Source organism: Elephantulus edwardii, unplaced genomic scaffold (genome assembly GCF_000299155.1).
Source record: "Elephantulus edwardii isolate Elephantulus edwardi_28Jun2011 unplaced genomic scaffold, EleEdw1.0 scaffold00207, whole genome shotgun sequence".
Lineage (NCBI taxonomy): Eukaryota > Metazoa > Chordata > Mammalia > Macroscelidea > Macroscelididae > Elephantulus > Elephantulus edwardii.
The window spans coordinates 949,664-958,392 of NW_006399957.1; positions in this window are offsets into that span (position 1 = coordinate 949,664).

The following is an 8,729-nucleotide window of genomic DNA, read 5'->3' on the forward strand; positions in this document are numbered from 1 at the left end:
CGCAAAGTGTGGCGCAGGTCCCGGGCGGCCAGGCGGCGCCCACTGCCCGCGGCGGAGAGGCGTGACCGGTGCGGGACAGAGGTGGTTGGCCGCCTGAACTCTCCGCGCGCCCGCCGTGGACGCGCCCCCATGCGCGCGCTCTGCCAGTCACCCGCTCCCACTCGCCCCGGCTCGCGCGCGCCCCGCGCAGTGGCCGCCCGGACGTCCCGGCCGCCGCGCTCGCCTCGAGGGCGCTTCTCAGTCCCTCGCGTTTGCTGCACAAGTTTCCCTGCGCAGAGAAGCCTCCCCGCGCCAACCTCCCGCCGGCGGTGACAGCCAGCCCCGCAGGCGGGTGGCGGCGAGCTCCCCGCGGGGTCTGAGGCCTGCCTCGCGCGTCCCTTCCTCGGACCCGGCCTGCCCTGCTCTTGGTCCAGTGCAGACCACCTCTCTGTTCTAGAATCTTCCCGCTGTCCACCCTGTGTTCTCCAGCCCGCTCGTAAGTGTAAGTTTCTCGAAGCAACAGCCCTGGGCTTGCTCTGCTCGGGACGACGATCACGGGGTAGTAGGCGGCCCGCCGGCCAGATTCTCCACTGCCCTTTCCAAAAAGTGTATTTCTAGTCTCTAATCCCTCGAGCCTGGCTTTTGTTTTCATTGCATTTAATTTTTTCCATTCTCTTTGTGTTAAACGTATTCATTTAGGTAATTTCCTTGGGAAAGAAGAAAAGGCATATAAAAGATGTTGGAAATCTAGAGCCGTCCCGGTTAGCAGCACCTCGGAGCGCCTTCCACCTCGGCTTCTGGGGAGATGCCCTGCAGGCTTTGAGCTGTGGCAAGAGCTGCAGCATTTTGGCAAGCTCTCGAGTGCCGCGGAAAAGTTCGCAGCGAGACTTTGGGGAGGGGCGGAGGTAGGAATTTTCTGGGAAATGGGGGCAAAGAGAGTAGGAGGAGGCGGGGAAAGGGGGCTCGCGCGCTCGCATGTGTGCGCGCGCACGTGTTGGGGCGGGAGGCGGCCGTGGGGAAAGAAGTTTCTTGCCGGATTCACGGGGACCCGCAATCAGCAAACCGACTGGGACGGGGGCAGTCGCTGCTCTCCAGGAGACAACATGCCCAGAGGTCGCAGTCGCCTCGGCCCCTGCGAATGGGCACTGTCCATTCGAAAACGGCTAACACTCATTCCTTTTCTTTCTCTTCCATCGATGAGACGCAAACGTAGATTCCCTCCGCGTGTGCAGCCTTGCGGAGGAGTTGAGGCCGGCTCACCTCGGCCACCTCGCGCCCCCATCGCACGACGCCTGCCCTGTGGGTCACTTGCCCATCATGTGCCCACCTCAGGCCCCGCTAACACCTCTCCTGCCGCGACTCCTCCTCAGCAATTGGGCATCGCATCCCTCCATCTTTCTGGGCTTTCACATACAAGGGAAGTTAGTTGACTTTGCTTAAAAGATGTGATGGATGATTGGAGGGTCTTTCAGCGAGCCTGTGACCCTGGCCCTTTACCTGGGGAAGCAGCCTTCCAATCTCAGCTCATGCGGGACTTGTCAGTGGCAAGCCGAGCAGGCTGTCCTCGGACTCTGTGGACACACTGGCTATCACCCGAGGGAGTGGGTACAGAGGGTCCTGCCTGGGAGTAAGGGGAATGCAGGCTGGAGCGGCCGTACCAGGCAGACTCTGGCCTCGGCGGCTGCAGCGTAGTCCTCCTAAGGCTCTCGCAGGGGTCGGCGGAGAGACTTTGAGGGACCAGCCAGCTGGGCAGCGAGCGCCTGCACAAATCCCCCTCGGACTGAAATGGTGCAGATAAGGAAATCCTGTGGCGCATTCCTTTTGAATTGATTGGGTAAACAAGATCGATGATAATAAATAAGTATGGTCCCCAAATAGAAGACGGCGCGATACCTGCTGACTTGTTTGGTCCTGCCCGTTCCCGTGTCCTCCCCATTCAGACCATAAACTTTCCTTCAACTCTGTTCAGTGCGGCAAGTTCCAATGGAAAACATGTATGCCAAGTTTGCTCTCAAGCATAGACTCCCGGCTAAGTGGTAATGTGTGAACGGAATCTCTCCACTTAGGTGCCTCCACACCGCACACCGGGCGCGTCCTCGCCATGCGGAGTTCAGGGTGGGCACACCCACCATCACATGACCGCTGTCGATTAAAATATTGTCATACCTAAATAGGATCACAAAAGCAAAAGTTGCTTTTCTTCCCCGCAATTAAATCTAATTTGTTAATTGTCTTCCTCTCGCAACGTTGTTTTCATTTTAAGAGGCGACACGTTATTATCTAGTCTGCTTAATAATATTATTTACAAATTAATACTGTATATTTTGCATTAGTGAAACATATAATTAGGCGTTTGGTTTAATTTGTATCACTTATTCAGATAAAGCAAAAAGCTTCTCAGCAAGATTGATTTGACACGGGGTGGGGGCATCGCTCACTGGGGGCATGATCCCAGTTTATGGTGGGGGGCTCCTGGCCACCAAGGACGGCGTCAAGGATGTCAGATGCCTGTGGCTTCTTCCCGTCTGTCCCTCCCCCACCGGGCCAGGCCACTTGGCACAACAAGCGTATTAAAATATTAGGGCTTTAGCCTGTTTCCGTTCATTCCTCTCTTTCAAGTCAAAGTTCTTTTCTTCAACTCCCTTTCTCCCCTCCCCCTCACGCTCATTCCTCCCCACCCCCAACTTTTGTTTTAGGTCCTTGGGGTTCAATCCGGCATGATTCTGAGTCTTTAATGCTGTGACAAGTGACCGCTAATTGGTTCTCACTTGAGCAAAGATATTACCATACTAATATTATTATTGGTAAGAAGAGGTAATTGATGACGCCACCTGCCACTCTGGAGCCGTCACCATGATAAATGCTTCCCCGAGAGCAGCAAACGCCGGTGAAGTGCCAATTAGAAAGAGGTTTCTTTTTTCTGTGTGGGTTTTTTTTTGGGGGGGGGGTGCGGGGAATGGTTAGAAAGCATTAAGCCAAAAAAGTATATTTATGATTTCTTTTGAAGAACGATTTTTCTCGTGTAGGTAACATTTGCTGTAGTAGAAAACGCCTGCCTTAAAGGAACTAGTGCTTCGCCGAATGCCTGCACTTGGCCACCTGGCACCGTTTTCCTTCAAAGCTACCAGGACAAATGTGTCTAAATATTTTCAGTGGGTGGGAGCCGCAGGCACAGTGGCGCGCCCGGCCCTGGGACTCCCGCAGAGGCAGAGGCTGAGACCTTCCCGCACAGCAGCCTCCGCCAGGCCTGCCTCTCCACACCTGGGGATGCAGACGGTGAAAATCTTTGTCTTGTGGTCACTGAGCTGTGTGGTCCGCTGCGTGCATTTCAGCACTTGCATTACATAAATAATGCTGCCGAGTTAAAATGGGAGCTCCTAGCCTATAGGTATGCTTAAACGATTATTATTAGCTTGTATTAATAGATGCAGGCCTCAAAAGACGAAATCAGCTATTGATAATTGCAAGAAGTGTACAGCAGCCTCTGTATCGATCTGCTTGTCCCCTTCCCCTGGTCTAGGGGAGATAAGAAGACACAGTCTTTAGTGCAATATCATTTCTTTTGACCTATCTGCTTGCTGCAGACTTATGATGAATAGCCGGAGTGGTTAAAGTCCTTTATCACGAAAGTTACCCCTTGATATAATATTGATTCTTTATAACTAGCTCCAAACACAAAAATCAAACTGTCCGCTTGGCCATCATCATCATCAATATCATCACAAAGGCCCTGAATGAAGATCAGGCCGCCTGCAAACGCGCCCACAATCTGCTCGGCTAATCTTTATTTGCTGATGATGAAAAGGAAGGCGGGGGCGAGGGACAGGAGTGGAATGTCACCGGGACAGCGGACAGCACAGTATACAGACATACGTACATCCGCCCGGGAGCGGGATCCTCCGGGAGCCTGGCTCCTGGGGAGCAGTCTTCAGCCCTGCCAGCCCTACTCCAGCCTCGGCCCCACGATTCCTCCCACAGGACTGGAGCTGGGGCCTGGTTTTGGGGGGCATAAAGGCTCCCCGCAAGCAGGGCGCGGGCAGCGGGAGGGAGCTGGGCCTGGTGTCAGACATCGATCGCGGGTCTCCGCCACAGGCGGGGGTGGGCGGGGGCGCGGCGTTGGGGGTGGTGGGAGGCCCTGAGCAGGGCGGCCTCATGGCTGGCAGAGGACAACAGGGGAGGGTGTCTGTGTCTGCAGTGGGGGGAGGGGGGTAGCTTCTGACCCGCGCTAGACCCCTGCCCCTCCGCCACCTCCCTGTGCTTTCGGGGTTTTCCTGCAGGGGGACTGCGGGGAGTCGGGCCGAGGCCCAGGTTCTGGCACGCACTCCAGATCCGGAGAGCGGTTGGTCTGACCCCTTCCTCCCCTCCTGCGTCAGGCCCACTGCCAGCCTCTCTGTGTCCCCAGCGCAGGATCCCAGTGGCGATGTCTGGCTTGGCGCCGCCTGAGCGCCCCGCAGCCCGCAGAGTTCTAATGACCCCAGAGGGGTCGCGGCCGAGGAGCACTGCAGTCGCGGGGATCCTACTGCGTCAGCAAGGCGCAGACACACTCCTCTCTTGCCTTTGGCTCGCGGAGGGTGTCCTGGTGGCAGGGCGCCGAGGGCCTCAGGGCTCAAGGCTCGGGGAGGGGGACACCTGGCCCGGTTCTCACTGGTCGTGGTGGCTGTAATGGCTGCCTCAGGTCACTGAGAACACTCAGCAAAAACCTCCCGGGGCCAGGGCTCCCCTCGCGGGCCTGGCGCCCAGAAGCGGGGACCAGGGCGTCCCAATTGCTCTTCCGGAAAGAGGACTGAGGGAATCAGCCAGAGTCAGCAACGCTTCAGCCCAGGAGCCCCCTCCCCACCCCGGGACGCTGCCGCTGCCCCTCGCCAACTCCCTGCCCTCTGCGCCCTTGGTGTCCAGAAAAGCTCGTCCTTGCCCATGGGCGCAGCTCCGATCCACCCTTCTGATCCCGGGCCTTCTCACGACCACAAGCGCACTGCTCCACCCGCGAAGCCTAAGTAGACATGCACAGACACGCGGCCGCGGGCGAGTGGGGAATGGAGCTTGGAGAGGCTCAGAGCCCGGCGCCCCCTTGGTGCAGGATGAATGTCCGCGCTGTGACTCAGGCCAAGGCTGTTGGATTAGGAAGTGTCCACACTTTCCCCAGCAGGTGTCGGTGCCAGGGCCGGAAGTCACGCAGGGACCATCCACACTCCCTCGGAGCAGGATCTGGTCCTCAGGCTTGATGCTGACTGGATGCTCACACGCCGCTCTTCTGCCCAGACCTACGCTCTGTGGTCTGCTTGGCCTACTCAGGAGCTGGCAGCTGGGCCTTTCCTCCTTGCTTAGGGGCTAGGCTCAGATCTGGGATATTTGTCGCGTTCTCTTGCCTGTCTGGTCTATAGGGAAGTTCCACTAAAGATGGACCTCGCCTTGCACGGCTTGGGTCTAATTCACAAAGATTTGGGTTAGGATCTGGAGCTTGGGAACCCAAGAGCAAAGCTCCTTGACCACGGGAGGTGTGACTACTCTGCTTCTCATTAACGGATCCATGGAAAGTAGGTGGTTTTCTTGGAATGAGAAAGCTAAAGTACAAAAAGTTTGTACATAGATTTGCATAAACCCTGAAAGTGCTTGGATTCTGCATTTGTGACCTTTAGGATTGGATTTAGGATTTAAGGGCTGTGATGCTAGTTTCAGGAACATTACTGTTACTAAGGAGCCAGTTCTGTGTGCCCTGCACCTGACCTCCACGAGTGTGAAGCACCCTGGTGGTTCTTGGGAGCAAGCACCGAAAGCTGTTGGAAGCATTTTGCAGTGCTATGACATTCCCCAGCTCTGTCACTGCCAGCTCAGTGACCTGGGTGGGCAGATGGCCTGTCTCAGACAGCAAAGACTAGAGGCCTCCTGAGAGCACATTTGGGTGAAACACAGTCAGAAAAGGCAAGATGAAAGGACAGCCTGAGGCACAAGTGCAAACAGTTCTAAAGGACTTTGCCTATTGCTTTATGTGTTGGAGGCACTATGACAGAAAGCAGGATGGCAGAGAAATATGAGGCCCTGAAACCAAGAGGATAGGGGATATGATCTTGAAACAGAGTGAAAGTGGTGGCAGGTGGAGGCTGAAAGTTGACTGGGTCATGAAAGACAAGAAAGAGAGCCAAGTGGCGCAGACGCTCGCTCGCTGACTGCGCTTCAGGACTGGTGAGAATCTTGAAGAGAAACATGAAGGTGAGAAGAGCGGGCTCCAAGTTACAAATCACTTTCAGGCCCTTCAGCACTTGTCAGGGAAAGCTGAGCAATGAAAGCAGCACAGGAAAGATCGAGAATTACATATACTGTGATGGAAGTTCCATTTGTCTCTGGTCCCCAAGTGCCTCCCTTTCTGAGATTCTGGAGGCCTTTCTCATGCACTTTCACAGTGCAAGGTCAGGTATGCAGTGGATGGCTAGCAACTGAATTGCCATCCTTTCTATTGTGAAGGAGTCTGCAATGGCCCTCAAAGTGTTATGAACAAATTAACTGAAGGAACAAAGTTATTTGATAGGCCATGGGTGGTGAACTTGACAAGAAGAAATCATCATACTTGTTCACAAAACTCCCAGCATGACATCTTTATTTTCTCCAGGTGGAACTTCTCTGTCAGTTCTAAAGAATATCTAATCTAACAACACCAAAAATAACTCACAAAATGATAGCAATGAAACCTTCCCTCTCAAGAATCACATTGAATGTAAATGGTTTAATTGCACCACTGAAGAGAAAAAAAACCCCCAACAGATTGGGTAAAAAAAGCCAAAATCCATCAATATCCTGTCTACAAGAGACACACCTGAAAAATTAAGATAAAGAAGGACTAAAATTAAAAGGATGGGAAAAAATATACCAAGCAAGTGGCAACCAGAAAAAAGCAGGAGTGGTGATATTAATCTCCGATAAAATAGATTTTGATGCAAAAGCCATCATAAAGGACAAGGAAGGTCACTACATAATGATTAAGGGGTCCATAGAGCAAGAAGACATAACAATAATAAATATCTATGCACCAAATGAAAAGCCTGCACAATATATAAAACAAACATTAACAAAACGGAAAAGAAAATAGACAACACTACTATGGAAGTTGAGATCAGGGTGTGGCTTTTTTTTCACAACAGGGCATGAGCTGATTGGATTTGGCCTGGGATTTAAAAAGGCCTTTGGGCCCCCAGGCCTGCTTTTTTTTGATCTCCAGAATAAAACAGGCTTGGGAACAGGAGTTGCATCCACTTCCAAAATAAGCTCGCTTCTCGAAACTCTATGAACTTGGAGAAAAGATGAAGTTTTGTGTTCAAGACTTTCGTTCATAGGGTCATCTGTGACTCAAAGTCACTTAACAACAACAACAAATATAGTACTTGGAAACTTCAATACACCACTCTCAAGAAAAGATAGAACTTCCAGAAAGAAACTCAACAATCATACTGAAGAATTAAACCCTCAATAAACCAACTCGATCTCATAGATATTTATAGGCTAATGCATCCCCCAAAAAGCAAAGTATAACTTCTTCTCCATTGTGCGTGGAATGTTCTCCAGAATAGATCAAATTTAGGACATGAGACATGCATCAATAAATTCAAAAGCATAGAAATAATATAAAGCATCCTCTCAAACAACAATGGTACAAAATTAGATATTAATAACAAGAGGATAAAGGAGAAAAAAAAACCCCATACATTTGGAAGCTGAATAACACCTTGCTTAAACATGAGTGAGTAGTAGAAGAAATTAAAAAATGAAATGAAAAGGTTTCTTGAAACAAATGACAATGAAAACACAACTTACCAAAACCTCTGGGAAATAGCCAAAGCAGTAATCAGAAGTCAATTTATAGAAATAAGCAAATACATTAAAAGACAGAAAAAACATGACCATTAACTCACTAACCCAACATCTCCAACAAATTGAAAAAGAACAATAAGAAAACCCAACACCCTCAAAAAAATTATAAAAATTATGGAAGAAATAAATGAAATAGAAAACAAAGAAACAATTGAAACCATCAACAAAACTAGGAGTTAGTACTTTGAAAAGGTCAATAAAATTGATAAACCACAAACTAACATGAAAAGAGACAAATAATCTGAATAAAAGATGAAATAGGTAATGCTACAACGGAACCAACTAAAATGAAAAGGCTAACAATGGAATATTATTAAAAACTATACTCAAACAAATATGAAAACCTAGAGGAAATGGACAAATACTTAGAAAATCATGACCTAACTAAACTGACACAGACCAAAATTGAACACCTGAACAGAATCATTACAAAAGAAGAAATTGAAAAAGGTAATAAAACAACTTCCAGGAAAAAAAAAAAAGCCCTGGACCAGATGGTTTAAGTGAATTTTATCAAACATTTAGAGAACTGTTACTAATTCTACATAAACTACTTCAGAAAATTGAAACAGATGGAATTCTCACAGACTCATTCTACGAAGCAAACATATCTTTGATACCAAAGCCACGTAAAGACACCACCAAAATAGAAAACTATTGGCCAATATCTCCCATAAACATAGATGGAAAAAATCCTGAATAAAATACTGGCCAATAGAATCCAATGATACATCAAAAAAATAATTCACCATGAGCAAGTGGGATTCATAACATGTATGCAAGGATGGTTCAACATAAGGAAAACAATCAGTGTAATTCATCACATTAATAAAGCAAAGAACAAGAACCACATGATCCTATCAATTGATGCAGAAAAGGCCTTTGACAAA